The 18,188-nt window shown below is 32.2% G+C and overlaps 1 protein-coding gene across 3 annotated transcripts in view; it reads left to right on the forward strand.

The window, feature by feature from the left end:
- The window catches only part of NOVA1 (NOVA alternative splicing regulator 1), a 158,367-nt gene that overhangs the window by 134,637 nt on the left and 5,542 nt on the right, over window positions 1-18,188 (forward strand). The window lies entirely within an intron of this gene.

Genomic DNA, 18,188 nt, shown 5'->3' on the forward strand with positions numbered 1-18,188 from the left:
TTTTTTTATTTATTCTTATTTAATGCCTTGGCCTTTATATGTTGACATATGCAAAATGCATGTCTCCAATAAGAGACAGATTAACTATTATCTTAGTCTGTTTGTACTGCTCTAACAGAATACATGAGATGGTAATTTATCAAAAACAAAGTTTTTTCTCACAGTCCTGAAGACTGAGAAGTCCAAGATCAAAGCATCGCATCTGATGAGGGCTTTCTTGCTGTGTCCTCACATAGCAGAAGACAGAAGGGCAAAAAGGGGATGAACGCTGTGTTTTCACATGGTAGAAGAGCAGAAGAGAGAAAACCCACTTCTACAAGCTCATTTTATAGTGGTATTAATCTATTCATGAGGGCTGTGCCCTCAGGAGCTTAACACCTCCCAAAACTGTTGCATCGAGGCCTAAGTTTTCAATACATAAATTTTGGAAGGAACTAAAACATTAAAACCATACCAACAAATGAAGCTTAATCCTTATTTTTATTATAGGCTTATTACTAATTTTATGTTAATAATTTTAAATTCTGTTTCTTAAAGATATCTCCTAAAATGATACAAGCTTCAGACTCCACGTAACGGGTTCACCTTTATCTCCAGGCTGGATTTCACAAACTACATCCAATTCCCCACTCAGCCTTTCCATTTGCATATCTAATTGACATCTTAAATTCAAGTCCAAAAACTATTCCAAACATGCTCTTTCTAAAATAAGTCAGAATTTGTTACTCTTGTGCCTACACCTGAAAGTCTATCATTTCACTCAATGAAAGCTGTTATCTCCATAATGATCTTTGGTAACAAGATATGACCCTTAACCGCATTACCTCATTCACTTTATTTTCTACCACTCACTTCCTCCCTCATGCTGCCCTAGCCACATTGATGGGCTTGCTATTCCTTGCAGACATTAGGCATACTCTCACCTCAGTATTTTGCCGACTTTTCTCTCTGGATGAAATTATCTTATCCCGGAGATCTGATTGGCTAACAACTTCTTAACCTTCAAGTCTGTTCAGAATTCACCTTCTCAATAGCACCTACCTGACCACCTTGTTTAATATTGTAACCTGGCCTCTCTTTCCCCCAGTACTCCTGATTCATTTTGTTTTGCTGTATGTTTTAACTTTTTTCCTACTGTCTTATTAATACTGTATACTTATATCATGTGTATTGTGTGTCTTACTCTTCCAGAATACTAGATTGCATGAGGACAAGGGTTCTGTCTGTTTTATTCTCTGATATCTCTGAAGTACTATACTGGAACAAAATTGATTCTCAATGAATATGTGTTGAATGACTTGCATTAGTTAGCAGAATAGGCTTACAAGTCTATATGTCCTGAAATTCATTTTTTTAACAATTCTTTCGACAAATGAAATTTTGTACACAAGTTCACTCTAAAAATATAAACCAGCTAGAAAGAATATTTTGCTTTGAATGAAGAGGTCAAACTAAAAGAACATAGTCTTCTTTACTAGACTTTTACTTCACACTTTATAGTACTCAGAGCACAGTTTGAAAAACAGACTTTTGTCTCAACAGATATTGTCATAGTTCTCCGACAGAAGATCATAGTTAATTTGTATTTTTTTCAGTATATGTGTGAGCAATGTTATTTATGTATATGTGTGATGCCAATATTGTGTTCTTTAGAAGTATGTAAGAAAGTCAAAAAATAGTGAAATCCAAATATTGTTTTAAATGAACTTATTGACTTTGTTATGTACATTATATTTTATTTGATTGTATGTACTTTGCTTATCACTAGGATGACCTTTATGAAACTGCTGATATTTGAGTGTAATTTATCATGGCTCAGCCTAGCATATATATCATAAACACATAAAAATCTCAAAAATTTCTTAGAATAAATTGAACCAAAAAAGCATAGAATTTATATTAAGCACATAATTTTTAAATCAGGATATGAAACATTTTCTTAACAAATGGATAGAATTATTGTGATTTTGGAAGGGAAGATTTAATATTGTAGAAATACCCAGTGGGGGGGGTACACTTCATCAATAAAGGTACCTGATCTCAAACCAGGTGAAGTCGGGATCAAAGTGAGGACCAAGCTTTACCAATACAATGACCATTTGTATGCCTAACCCTGAATTGTACCCCACTTCTTTCAAATAAAAATTAAAAAAGAAATGCCTTTTACATTAAAATGTAAACCTATTACAATTTTATATTCCCATTTTTAATGTTTTTGGAGGAGAGAAAAATCAAAATGATTCTAATATTCATATGAAAAAATAAACACATGATAATTACCATCCCGCAACTAATGAAAGAATTACCAAGAAACTAATATTATTGACATGCTTTACCCAACATTAAAATGTACTATAAAGCTGTCTTAATAAAAGCAATATGATATTAGCACAAAAACATTTAACTGGTCAATGAAATAGAATAGAGATTTCCAAAATAGATGCAAGTAAAGTCATATAACACTTATGTTCTGAGAAAGGCATTGTTAGGCAATTTTGGCATTGTGGAAGCAATCATACGGTGTGCTTACACAAACCTCGATGGTATATAGGCTACTACTCAACACAGCCTATTGCTCATAGCCTACAAACCTGTATAACATTTTACTCCCCTGAATCACGTAGGCAATTGTAACACAAATCCACTATGCAAAGAAATCTTAGATTCATATGAAAAACAACCCAGTAGAAAAATGAATAAAGATTTTTCTTACTGGACAAAATGTTATGTTTATGTATCAGTTTCAAGAATTAATGTGTGTATGTTTGTATTTGTGTATCTAAACACATTTAAACATAGAAAATGAAGTGCTTTGCACCACAACATTATGACGGTACAGTGTCACTAGGCAATAGGAGTTTTTTTGCTTCATTGTAATCTTACAAGACCACTGTCATATATGTGGTCTGACACTGATCAAAATGTCATTATGCAATGCATGATTGTACGTATGAGAACTTATAAAGAAAGACAGTGTGATTCAGAGGTTTGGAGAACTGTCGTGTTAAACCTTAATTCCTGGCTTCCAATCAAATATTTGCTATATCCTAATCTGGTAATTTGAGGCCATATTTAAAATTTTTACATTTATGTTTTCTCGTTGTAAAACGTGATTACCTACTTCACTGAGTTGTCGTGACTCTTAAATTAAGAACACTGAGAAATACTTAGAAGACTGCCTGGTCAAGTGATACATAAGTGTAATTTAATTCATTTTAGAAAAGGATATTTTGTGTAATAAATGATGTTGGTACACTTGACTATCCACCTGAAAGAAAATAAATTTTCATCTTATACGGTATACAGAAACAAATCCCAATGCATTCACGATTGAAACTAGAAGTCTACTTGATGAAATTATAGTGTGTAAAATTGAGGGTGACTTTATTAAACAAGGAAATTCAGAAAGTGAAATAATAAGTTAAAAGATTTGAGTATATAATCATTTGATATTTTGGGTATAGCAGAGCACACCATTAATATGCAAAAGACAACAAAATATTTGGAAAAATATAAGCATACATAACAAGTTGAACGCTTATGACAATTAGTATCTCTACTGTACAAAGAACTTCTACATTCATAAGAAAAACAACCCAATAGAAAAGCAGGTAAAGGTTATGAAAGTCAATTTACAGAGGAGGAATAGAAATGTCCAGTACCCACTAGGCATCAGGGAAATTGAAATCAACATCACACGATTATACTTTTTTCTTATCAGATAGACAAAATGTCATGTTTGCATCTATAATACACATATATCAAAAATGCAACAATTAACGTGTGTGTTCATAAATCTAAAGTGCTGGCAAAGAGATAAGCAATAAGCTTTCTTATACATCAGCATTTGTTTAAGAAATGCTACAACATTACAGCTTTTGAAATCTATCCTGTAAAACTTACTGTACCAATACATAGAAATATTGATATAAGAATGTATATTGGAGTATTATCTACAGTGGCAAAAGTTGGAAACAACCCCTAATAGAATAGTTCAATAAATTGTGATATTACAAGGTATTATGTAGTAAAGCTATTAAAAATACTAATTAGGTTCATATAAACTGACCCTAAATACTATTATACAATCTGAAGAAAATTAATTTGCAAAGAAAGGCTTGGCCCTTTTTTTTTTTTTTTTTTTGAGTTTGAGTTTGTGTCTCACTCTGTTGCCCAAACTGGAGTGCAGTAGCATGCTCGTGGCTACCCCAGCCTCAACCTGCTGGGCAACTGCGATCCTTCCACCTCAGCTTTCCAAGTAGCTGGAACTACAGGCGCACGCTACCACACACAGCTAATTTTTGATTTATTGTAGAAACGAGGTCTCGCCAAGTTGCCTGGGGCAGGGGGGGCTCCTCGAACCTGCGGGCTCAGGCAATCCACTCGCCTCGGCCTCCCAAAGTGCTGGGATTACAGGCTAAGCCACCGAGCCCGGTGACCCTACTTTTAATAGTAAAAGAAAAAATCATTTGTATATGTATATCAGAATGATGACAAGGAATATGAAAATTACTGCCTTTTCATTCTTACAACTCTACTTTGTTTTTAAAATGTTAATGAAAAGAATGCAAATGGGAAAAATAATACTGCCTCCAGTTGTGGTAGATGCAGTGTTGTTAGGAAGATAAAGTAGAAATTTCACAAGAGGAGGATTTGATTTTCTTTGACATTATATGTGCATTTAAGCTTCCTGACTTATTTATTTTCTAGTCTTTTGATGCTTTATTGAGGAATTCCAAGAAGGGTCACTGAAGAGAGGCTTCAGGCCTGGAGGAGACACTTACTGACTGGCAGCGGAAATGACAATTGCTTCATCTTTTAAAGTTATGCCAAATTAAATGATTGTATAATATATGTAATGTTTTTATTCATCCTTTATAATTCAGAATCAAAACCTTTCAACCCTAGCCTCAGATCAAAATTACCTATGTAGAGTCTTATTTAATAGAACCAGGATGAGATTGGCATCTGTACTTGATCAGTTAGATAAATATTTCATGAAGCCTATTGAGACGTTTGTGAAATACTGTGTACTATATGCTAAATGCACATTATTTTATAATAAACTGATAATTTTGTGCTATGTAACACTCTTTTTCTCAAATGCTAATTCATCAGGATTTCTTTATCATGAAACAGTATTCATACTTTGTTATATGCAAAACATTAAATTAAAGAAAAAATACTGATTTGTATAAAAGTTGAATGATAGGTATTAGGTTTAGGATTGATAATAGTAAAGTTTACTAATTACCACAGTTTAAATCTGTGAACGGTTATTACACAAAGGATGATTATCCTTTTTTAATAGCATTTGTAGACTTTTGACTATTACTAAATATAGTCAAATATAGAACTTCTCTTATCTTGGAGATATTTATATGCAAGTTACATTAGTAGTTTTTAAGGTTGTTTAGTGATATTCTTGCCAAAAATTAGGGAAATGGTTTAATAAGTGCTTCTACCCATATTCATTCTATTGCATACTTCTAAGTTTGCTAGTGTACTGTTCAGTAAGTGTGTTCTTTATACCCAGTGATGGGAATCAGATCTCCTGGAGGGCAAGTTAACAATACTACTGGATGCAGTGATGTTTTCAGGTTAGTAGTTTAAGACAATATTTGGTAAATAGCATGATATATTCCTTTCCAAAGTCCCATTTATTTGTTTGTTTGTTTACTGAGTTGGAGTCTCACTCTGTTGCCCAGGCTGGGGTGTAGTGGCATGCTCATGGCCACCCCAGTTCGACCTGCTGGACTCCGGCGACCCCTTCTGCCTCGGCCTTCCAAGTAGCTGGAACTACAGACATGCATTACCACACCCAGATAATTTTTTTATTTATTGTATAGACGAGGTCTCGCCAAGTTGCCCAGGCTGGTCTCAAACGCATGGGCTCAGGCAGTCCACTCACCTCGGCCTCCCAAAGTGCTGGGATTACAGGCTGAGCCACCGAGTCCGGCCCCAAAGTCCCTTTTAAAGGTACTTTTTTATATGAAGACAATTTGAGTTTATAAAAAGTCTAGGACTTTCACACTTTCAGATTGAAAAAAGTAGCACACATCAGGGAGGAAAGTTAATGGGATAATTACTCCATAACATTCCTTATTTTACATCCCATTTATAAGGCTGAGGCTTTGGTAAAAATATATGGAACACCTTGTCTAGTATGCAGGTTTGCAAGATTCTTGTCCTTTCCGATTTCTTAGTGGTTAAAAGTGGTTTCTCTGTTGCATCAAAGTTCTCTCTTCATCCATAGCTGCAGTAGTTCGTGCTCACAGTGTATTCTTAAGACAGGGCATGCCTTTCTATAACCAAGACTCTAAATGTCTTTTTATTCTAATATACATGTACTTGTTTTCTTGTTTTGTGTGCCTGTATAACTGTAATAGATTTTTTAAATTATTGAAATAGAACCATATAAAATTGAAAACTACCTAAAATTGGTAGTTATAAAGTTTATTTTCATCATTTTAATCTTTTAAAAATGCTTAGATATAGGAATTTTTCCATGTATTTCGCCAGATAAAAGTGGTTTTGCTAAATTGAGGTATTTAATACCTGCTCACATTCGGAGATAAAAAACTGTTTCTCTTGTTTTTTCCTCATAAATTTATAAGTAATAATTGGCCTTGTTGGATATTGGCTTTCTAGTTTTTTTGTTAGGAAGTTTTTAGGAGATAATAAGTTGATATTTTCATTTTTTTCCTGACTCTAATACCTTATAATTTATTGTATTGCTATTTGATTTATTGTTTCTTCTTCAGTTGGATGATGCAGTCCTCCACTTACTCTTCAAGAATATTTTTGAAAAAGAAAAATTTTATTTTTACTAGCTAACATCAGATTGCTTTTAGTCACGTAACAGAAATTATAAAATTATGTATTTTTCTTATTTATTAAATATTAGAAGTGAACTACTTCAATTGTATGTATGAAAAGAGCATAGTTTTGTGACGACTAATACAATTTCTTAAACTACAGACATGTTTCAGTAACCTTTTGTATGTTAATCAGCATTTATTCATTTATCCAAAGTATTAAGTAAATAATAACTTATGACATTTCATTTTCGTAATAACAGTCATTTGTGGTAGTAAATTATTGACCTCCCTTTACTAGTAAGATGCTGAAATATAGACATCTATTTAAAAAATAAAAGTATTTCCTTTAGGAAAACTGTTAGTGAAATTAAAATAAGCAATACTGAATTCACACAATCAGTAATAATAAAATGCTTGTAAGCATCTATAATTTAATTTAAATAATATATAAAAAATATGACACATCAGTCTTTTTGACTAATTTTTAATATTAATGGTAAAAATGGCTTAATAAAATATGTTTAAAAGCAAAATAAAAAATCCAAATTGTGAATGTTTTTCTTATGATTAATTAACTAGTTATATAAGTTTAAAGAGAGAGAGATTTTCAAACGTAGTTGAGACATTTATTTCCAGTGTCATCTTGTTTAATTAATTTGGTTGCATTGAGTATTAAATCAACCCATAAACAACTCTTAAATTTTAAAAGGCTTCATAGTTTTAGACTAACTTTATTCTTTAACATAAGTGTGGTTTTCTTCAATAAGCATTTAGCTTAATTTGCATGAGTTTTATTTAAAACTGTGATTTTGTATTTCCCTGGTTACAATTTTTGAAGTATTTTGTTAATCTGCTTTCCTGTTGTTTATTGACTCACTGTTTTATAGTTATATATCACTTAACAATGGTGGCATGTTCTGAGAAATGTGACCGTAGGCAATTTTATTTTATGCAAGCATCATAGAGTGTACTTATACCTAGATAGTTCAGCCTACTACACACCTAGGCAATATGGTATACCCTATTGCCCCTAGGCTACAAATCTTTGTGGCATATTATCTTGCTGAATACATAGTTGTAACACAATGGTATTTGTACATCTAAACATATCTAAGCATTTTTAAAGATACATTAAAATACAGTATAAAAGATATTTTGAAATGATATCGACATACAGAGCACTTCTGTGAGTGGAGCCTGCAGTGCTAGAAGTTACTCTGGGTGAGTCAGTGATTAAGTGCTAAGAATGTGAAAGCCAGGAACATTATTGTATACTACTGTAGACTTTATAAATACTGTACACTCACACTACAGTAAAATGTATAAATATTTTATGTAAGAATAAATTAACATTAGCTTACTCTAACTTTTTACTTTATATACTTTTCAACTTTTTTAACTTCTTGCTTCTCTTGTAATAACACTTAGCTTAAAACACTAGAACATTGTACAAAATATCTTCTTTTTTTATGTCCTTATTCTGTAAGCTTTTTTTTTTCTTTTAAAAACTTTAAAAAACAAAAAAACAAAAAACTAAGTGACAAACACACATATTAGCCAAGGCCTACCCAAGGTCAGGATTATCAGCGCCCCTCCACATCTTGTCCAACTGAAAGGTCTTCAGGGACAATAATACATTCGGAGCTTTCCTCTCCTATGATAACAATTCCTTCTTCTGGAATAATTCTTGAGGGGCCTGCCTGAGGCAGTGTTAACTTTTAAGTAAGCAAAAGAGTACAGTCTAAAATAAAGAGTATAGTATAGTAAATACATAAATTAGTAACATCATTACCAGATATTGTGTACTGTATATAATTATATCTGTCATACTTTTTTTTTTTTTTTTTTTTTTTGTTTGAGTCTCACTCTGTCGCCCAGACTGGAGTGCAGTGGCCGCTCCCGGCCACTGCAGCCTCGGCCTGCTGGGCTGCAGCGATCCTTCCGCCTCAGCCTTCCGAGTAGCCGGAATTACAGGCATGCGCCACCACACCCAGCTGATTTTTTGATTTATTGTAGAGATGAGGTCTCGCTGCCCAGGCGGGTCTCGAACCCGCGGACTCAGGCAGTTCACTCACCTCAACCTCCCAAAGGCGCGGCATTACAGGCTGAGCCACCGAGCCCGGCTCTGTCATACTTTTATACAACTGGCAGCACAGTAAGTTTGTTTACACCAGTATCACCACAAACACATAATGCTTTGCAATAGGACACTAACAACGGACTATAGGACATTAATAACTACAGTGTCACTCACCAGGTGATAGGAATTTTTCAGCTCCATTATAATTTTATGGGACCACCATCCTTGATCGAAACATTGTTTATGGTACAGGACTGGATGTACATTTTAATATTTAGTTGTCTTTAATATATCACTGAATTAATAATATTAATGGTAAAAATGACTTAATAAAATATGTCTAAGAACTAAATAAAAATCCAAATTGCAAACTGTTAATGCTGTGAAAGCAGAGATCTTACCCTTTTCATTCACCATTATCCCCAACTTTTAGAACTATGCCTGGTACATAGTAGCCGTTAAATAAATGATTGTGAAGTGAATACCAGAAATGCACTAAAATTATTTTCCTTTAAATGTTTCTGCTTTGCAGGATTGATTTATTCAGCAGCCCCGTTTCAGAATACTTTTTCCATTTTTGTGTGTTACACTGTTCTTACAAAATATGGCAAAGTTGATAGGGTAAGAGAAAAAAGTGAATCCGAAATCCAATCTCTGTTACTCTTACAATTTTAACTGCATATAATTTTAGGTTACTAAATCCAGACTCTATCATTGTGTATTAATATTTTGTGCAGTATTTTACAAATTTATTTAGTGTCTGCATACTGTTCTATGTATGTGACATCTTCTATGTTTTTCAATTTTCCGAGAATGGCAGAAGGAGAAACTAACTTAAACATTATATTCATTTCATAAATTGATAAATATTAAAATGCAATTTCCAAAAGGCAATATATACTACCACAAATGTTTTTTCAAAGAAAAAGATTAATAGTTTAACATCTCCCTCATTTACACTTGTTTTTTTCTTAAAGATTATTTTTTCTACTCCTAGTATCTGATTATTTTATAAACTAGTTTTGTTTTCCTACTTATTTCTCTAATTTTCATTATTCAGTGAATTTTTTGTTCACTTTTACCTCCCTCTAGTAAACAGCATCCTTTTCTACAATTTTAAGTACTATTTCAATATTAACTCTCAAATTTCCTTTGTTCTCCAAACCCATAATCAACTGCTTACTTAGCATCTTTACTTGGATGTCTGATATGTATTTCAGCCTTAAAACATCTAAAATACAATTCCCTCTGTCCTCATCTTTCACCCTTTTTCCACCGTCTTCTTCAGTGAACACAGCCTGTATTTTCATCTTTACAGCTACTTTTTACTTTTTAAGTTGAATGTTAAATTTAATTTAGAATACTAAATTTAAAACATTAGTTTTCATATCAAAAACTCAAATGTATCAAGTATACGTTTCCACTATTCAGAGTTAAGAACTCTGAAACATATATCTTATTATATATTCCCTAAAGATCTGGGCTAAAAAGAGTGTATTTAAAGTAATAGTGATTTTTAAAGAGATTTCTGATGAATTGACATATGGATGATGAAGACAAAGAGGCCTTCCATAAATATAACCTAAATGTATTAAAATCTGGCAGTATTAAGAAGACAGTACCCTGAATTATTTGTATTGTTAAATGACAGACTTCCCTGTAATAGTTTATCATTTTTGATCTTCATAATTTCTTCATAGTTTTTTAACATCCAGTAGTTTTCTTTTTGATATAATGATGTCCAGCGTGCTTATCATCTCAACATGACAGGAGTAGTTTGAAGTACTTCTCTTCCTTTCTTACCTAGAAAGCATAGATTTTTTTTTTCTATTTGTCTTATTTCTGAGTGTATCCCTCTTCAGGATATACTGTGATATATCTTTAAACTAGGCATTATTCACCAAAAGATAAGAGTTGAATAATGTTTTAGGAGCAAAGTGAAATAGTATGTTAAACTATTAAAATTAAATTATGCCTTTAGAAATTTTGAGGGGCTTTTCAGTCGTCTTCTGTCTTCTTCCAAAAAAGCACCAAAAATATTTTTTTTAAATATACAGACTGTCATTCTCTGTTATATCTAGGAGCCAGAGGAGAAAATAAAGTATGGCTTTTTGGAATAAGTCACATAGTGAAATACAATCTCTACAGAACTTCTAAAGGCACTTAATCTTATATATCAGTTATTTTGAATTAAAAATGCAATTGCTTGGAGCAAGACAAAGAGTGGGAATTAATGGTACCAGTTATGAATTGTGATTATGAGTCAGTAGGAACTATCATTTAAGCCATCTTATTAATTGATCCAGTTCATCCTTTAATCAATTGAATGATAATATATTTTTATTCTAGACCATTAGAACCAATATGACCTCATTATTTTATGACTATAGAAGCCTAGCCACAAGCCTTATGGATAAGGAACTACAAAATAATACATGAATGAAAATTCAGGGAGAAGGCATATAGTGCATATTTGATTATTTAATTATTATAATATTGGATTTTTAAAATGACCATAAATGTGTGTTTTCCTTATTTCAGTCATTTTCTAATAAGATGGAAATATGTATACATTTACATTTTCCGTATTTCAGTATGCTTGTAATATAATTTTTGAATTTAGATTTTGCATATGATATAATACAAAAAGGTGTTGTTTTTAAGAACCCAAAGTCAGATATTTTATATTCACACGCGCCCAGGCGCGCGCGCGCGCGCGCGCGCACACATACACACACACACACACACACACACACACACACACACACACACACACACACACACACACACAAAACCATGTGGCCATTACAGAGTCTTTCAAATAGTTAACTGTTCAAATAGTTAATAAGTTCTTGTTAAAAAAATTTTTATATTGAGTTTTTTATTTAATAGTTTTCCAATTGGTAACTTCAACCAGGCACAAATAGGAAATATAAAATTAAATAATATACTGGCCTTCAGGAATATCAGCATAAAATGAGTAGCATAATAAAAAGTGAAGAAATGTTAAAAAAAAAATACTTGAGCACTTCTGGTTTTAGGGAACCAGATTTGAGTTTACAAAGTCTGTTCTATTTGGAATACTCTTGCAAGACATAAGGTTTCATCAGGCAAAGATGTGTGAATTTTGAGAGGAAGAATAGTGTGGGGACATAGCCATTTGAGCCATTTAGCACAGTTGGAAGAACAAACGTAATGGCACAGAAAAACAACTAATATATAATATATTGTGGAACAAGCACTTTGGACTTAGCATAGGATACTAATCATGGAAGTAGAAGGTAGGAAGACAAGTTGAGGACAGTATGGAGAATGTTGAATGTGTACATAAGGAGTATGTGGTCATTCAGTGTGGATTCTAAGTGGTGGGTTATTGAAGGATTTTGAATAGAGTTTTCTCAGTGTGCTAAAATACAGCTTCTCATTTGTAGTCTTATTAAGTTGTCTCATTTTACATGTGGTGAAACTGAAGTGATTTGACAAAGTTCACATAACAGAGCCGTAGTGAGACTTCATATTTATTAGCTGCCAATTTTATATTATTTTTATTATACCATACTATACTTTAGATAAGATAAAACAGTAGGACTGGGAAAGAAGCATTTTGGAGAGGAAAAAAATACATCAACAGCACATTACATGAAGTATAAATCTATCAAGCAAGAGAAATCAAAGATAACTTCCAGGTTTGAAATATGTATGCATTGGTATTTTATGATAGATATTAGACATTTATTGGAAAACTATTCTGCCTTTGTTTAGGTTATCAAAAGTAAGTAGGTTAAATAGATTAGTAGAGAGTTAGAAGAGCGGTCTTTTAAATTCTTTCTGGATACTCTGTTGTACATATTTTGTCAAATCAGCACATTCAGGAAGGCAGTTTTGTATGTATTTAAAATCTATAGTCAAAAGAAAAGATGATGATTGTTTTAATGTGTTTTGGTCAACAATTCAATATAGATCTCTCAAAATGGCACACGTATCTCCATTGGATACTACTAAGTGGAATCTCAGTATCCTAAATTGTAAAACATTAGAGAAATTAATGGCATTTATCCTGCTAGCATATGTAGGGCATATCATGGTAAAGAGTAAATTGAGTAATCCACTTGTCTTTCCATAACAGAGCTGTTACAACTTGACCATTTTGTATTAAGAGATACAATAAAATGTCAGTATTTGTGATAGGCAAATAATGTATGATACAACAAAAAATAAAAATATTTTAAAAGATACTCTTTGATCAGTTACAAATTATGGAAATTCAACTCAAAGTGACTTAAGCAAAAAAGGGAATTTTATTTATTCTATTTTAACTTTAGTCATGGTTAAATTCAGATGCCAGTATACTGCTAGTACTTTTCATCTTTCCATTTCTGGAATCTCCTTTTTATCCCAGTTAAATTTATTTTCAGTCACGTTCTTCTTCTTCTCGTATGGTGGCAAGATAGCCACGGTGATGCCACACTGGTGTTCTACAAGATTAGGGACGCAAATACCTCCATAGCAACAACTTCACTGAATTCTTAGGTTTTTATTTAACCATCCTGTGTCACATGCTGAATCCCAGATAGTAACTATCAAGCATGTAAATATAGTGATAGATCAGCCCTAGGCCGTGTTTTCACTTCTTAGAGGCATTGAAAGATTGTCAGACTTACCTGAGCACATAGACTGAGAATGAGAAGGTGTTTCCCAAAGGGAAACTGGGGTTCTATTGCTAAAAGAAGAGCGATTGGATACAAGCTGAATGAGTAAATGAGTGAAATAATAGGTTTTCGCTATTGATGGGAATTACTTTGTAAGCAAATGTAATGCCATACATAGGTAGTAAGTAATATGCAAACCCTGAATAAAATAATCCACACAATTAATTGAGGGATCTGAAATTACAGTGGAACTTATTTTGCATCTATTTTAAGGTATGATTTTGTTAAATAGTTTATAACTTTTCAACCATAGTGAAGAAGATATATGATGCCTATAGACACTTTCATTCCTTTATAACTATAAGATCATAATGAGTTGGAGTTCTTATTTGGCAAAAGAGTAAATTTGTTTGTTTTCATGTTTATTTTTAATTAGAAATTAGAAACATATCTATATTAAAACACACCTATGTTGCATTTTTAATACTTGTTGTAGGATTCTTATAGAAGTTATTTTACAATTATAAGTAGGGAAATAGTTACCTCGTTATTTTTTTTTAAAGACAATGCTAGCATAATTAGTAAAATTAATTATATCATCAATATTATGTTATCTTATATCTATATATTAGATATAACAAGTCTAGAATAAGGAAAATGTAAATAAAGATTATTTTATGTTAAAAGTAATATTTTTGGCCAGGCTTGGTGGTTTAGCCTCTAATCCCAGCACTTTGGGAAGCCAAGGCGAGTGGATTGCCTGAGCCCATCGGTTTGAGACCAGCCCGAGCAACTTGGCGAGACCTCGTTTTTACAATAAGTCAAAAAATATTGCCAGGGATATTAGCGCATGTCTGTAGTTCCAGCTACTTGGAAGACTGAAGTGGAAGGATCACTAGAGCCCAGCAGGTTGACGCTGGGGTGGCCATGAGCATGCCACTGCACTCCAACCTGTGTGATGGAGTGAGACTCCAACTCAAAAAAAAAAAAAAGAAATATTTTTGACCCAAGTGTGGTGGCTCACACCTGTAATCCCAGGTGATTGGAAAACTGTGAGGCAGAAGGATTGCTTGAGCCCAGAAGTTTGAGGTTGCAGTGAAGTATGATCACACCACTGCACTCCAGCCTGGGTAACAGAGTGGGACTCCATCCATAAATAAATAAATAAAATTATATAAGCAGATCATTATTACTAATATGGGTTCAGATTTGAAACAGGAACTCCAACACCAAAATAACTGATCAAAATTATGAGAACATTTGAATGTGAAAAACAGTATACTGATAGTACAAATAGACACTTAGGTAAATATGATTACCATCTCAAGGATTTTCTTACTTACCTCTTCTCCTTCCAGTTAAGCTTTGTTCCTCCTTTATACACTTTATATACTTCTGTGCCAGCACTTTTAAGACTTTACTGCACTGATACACTTACACATTAATTTTCTATGACTAATCTATAACTCTTTAAAAGCAAGAACAATGTCATATATATCCTTTATCACCAGTTCCCAACACAGGGCCTGGACTACTCAGTGAGCATTCATAAACGATTAACAGATGGTAGCAAATATAGATCATAGCTCTGAAGGGAAAACCGATTTGTTACTGTCAAAAACATATCTGATTTAGTTGTATACATGTTACACCAAATGATTTGTATGTTGTTCAATATAAGTTATTTTTTCATATAATTATTTAGAAATAAGAATATGTGCATTTATGTCAGCCAGTGCATTAGCAGACCTTACCAATGAAAATGAATTTGTATATTTAGTTAAAATTTGCTATTTATCATTTCATTAGGAATGCACAAACTGTCAATGCACAGACTTTTGCTTTGACAAATGCTATATGCCTATATCTAAGAAGTAAGAGCAAATAGTCCATCTTATATAATTCTCCATGCTGCTTTTATTTCCCCACCAGTGTTCAATTGCCCACCATCTCTAAGCTTCCACATTTGTATTTCACTTTTCTTAACTCAGGTCTGACACATAAAATGTAAATATAGAATTCTATTCACTTTGTGATATTATGCAAATGAATTTTTTTGTCTCAGCTTTTTAAACAGAGAGTAGCTTTCCTGTCTATGTCCATATTAGATTAATGTGAAGTGTAAAAACAGATGTGCATTTATTTTTTTCATTCTTCAGAGAAGAAGACAGTATAAGCAAAGAGGATTTTATGTCCTTTTGTCAAAAATTAAAATTGAGTGACATACCTTGTCTAAGCTGTTATGTATTTTATGTTTTTCAAATTTGGAATTTAATAACTTTATATTTATTTAATTTTCGAAATTTGATAATCTTATGGAGAATAGTTTATTGTTTAAGATTAGGAAATGCTTTATGTTATAAATTGAGGCTCAAACAATAAATTATAACACCTTTATTTTATTATACGTAGATAAATCAGTCATGCCAATAAAATTTGGGGCCACATTAATATTTGATAAAACAGCAATTACGGTTGACTTATTTATATATATAAGACTATTTCAAATGATTAAAACTAAAATCTCGGGGTAACACTAACTACATAAAGACATCGTTAATATAAAAATAGAGAATGTAATAATAATTCTTAAATTTACAAAGATAGGGATTTGGGGGGAGATGTTTACTTTTATAAAAAGTTGATGCAGTTTCTTTCTTTTTATTATTATTACACTTTTTTTGAGAAATGGTCTCGCTCTGTCACCCAGGTTGTGGCACAACCATAGCTCACTGTAGCCTTGAACTCCTGGACTCAAGCAATCCTTCTGCCTAAGCCTCCTGAATAGCTGGGCTTACAGGCACATGCCATCACACCCAGGTGTGTGTATGTATGTATGTGTATGCACACACACACACACACACACACACACACACACACACACACACACACACAGTATATGTATATTTGTATATATGGTATGTGTAGAGAGGAGGTCTTGCTATGTTGCCCAGGCTGGTCTTGAACTCCTGGCCTCAAGCAATCTTTCTACCTCAGCTTTCCAAATGCTAGGATTACAGGCATGAACCACCATGTCTGGCCACTATCTCCAAACTATAAGTTATTTCAGAATTTTTGAGTACTGAAGAGAAAGAAAAATAATCAGAAGGAAAACATTTTTAAGACAAGTTAATGTTTAATAGTAAGTATCATGCCCACATGTGCAAGTTCCTTTGGATACTAGTTTTTTAAAAAATTTTTTAAAAATGTAGTATGAGACTGATGTGCAGTGCATTAGAAATTAATATCATCTTCACACATTTCAAAGTAGTTTAGGATGATTTTATAGTGCATGTTATAAAGATATATTTAATTACCTTTTATTATCAGCTTATAGGTCAGTTACTATAATTAATGCTTTGCGAATCCTCCTGTTTTGGGGTTATTGTCATGCAGTTAATCATTACATTGAACTAAATAGTGATATTAAAATTTTAAGTGACCTAAGAACAGCCCTTTGGAAAGTTTTAGTCAATTAATACATTTTCTTCATAAAATGTGAAAGACACTGGATTTTCTAATACATAATATTTTCAACAATGTTTTATTGCAAAATATTATAATTTTGTAAAATACTAATTTAGAAAATATAATATTTAACATTCTGATGCTTAAATCCTTAAAGATACATTTTCTCAGTATTTCATGAGCATGGATAACATAAGGATGATTCTAATTCATCTTTAAAACTGGTGTAGGATGTAATAATGTTTTAACTTTCTAATTATAACACATTAGCTCTTCAGACAAATAATTTTATACAAAAATAGTCTGTGAGCAAAATTAAATATTTTACAAAATATTTTTCAATGTATTTCTTGAAACTTAATGCACTTAATTAGGCATATAATATAAGAGATGTATTTGACATTCCTAAGAAATGTTTCTCCAAAATGTAGATTATTTTTCTTGAAATAAAATGATTATATAATCAAAATGTAATGAAACAAAATTAAAATTCTAACATGATTGTAAATTGTGTGTGTGGAGAGAAAATGAGGGTGATGTGTGTTGTGTGCATGTGTATGTGTGTGTAATACATATAAATATATTTATGAGGTAACCCAGGTTAGAATTTGCATTTATACTTTGACTGCTTGCTACCTTCCAGAAGAAAATTGCCAAAAATATGTGGCTGTATTTCTTTAAAATATTCTTACCCAAATATGTGTTTTAAGGACAGCATTAGAGGTGCTTGCTAAAAATTAGCTAGTGAAATTTCTCATAGAATATCTCAGTTAAATAACTAAATATTCTTCTCAAATTTTAGCAAATTATTATAGCCTGGCCATTTTAATGTCTGGAACAAGGAAAGTATTTACTTCAGTGCTTTATAAGTGACACAGCAATCACAGGTTTTGATCTTCCCAATGATCCATAAAGCATTGTCATATGTATTATTGCGCTATCAAAATAAAATTTTAAATGTCATTATCTGTATTTTCATTTTTAGGAGTTATAAGAATATTTTGCTTATTTGATCATTCTTGTAATAGTTTTTATTGTGATTAGTACATCAAAATAGGCTGATTTTGTGACTAGATGTTTCAGTACAAATAAATAAAAATTTTTATATATGGTCACATTGGATTGTTGTAAGTATCCATGTGACTGACTGTAATAATTTTTGAGTATCCT

Source organism: Carlito syrichta, unplaced genomic scaffold, assembly GCF_000164805.1.
Source record: "Carlito syrichta isolate Samal-C Ts95f unplaced genomic scaffold, Tarsius_syrichta-2.0.1 Scaffold305121, whole genome shotgun sequence".
NCBI classification, from domain to species: Eukaryota; Metazoa; Chordata; class Mammalia; order Primates; family Tarsiidae; genus Carlito; species Carlito syrichta.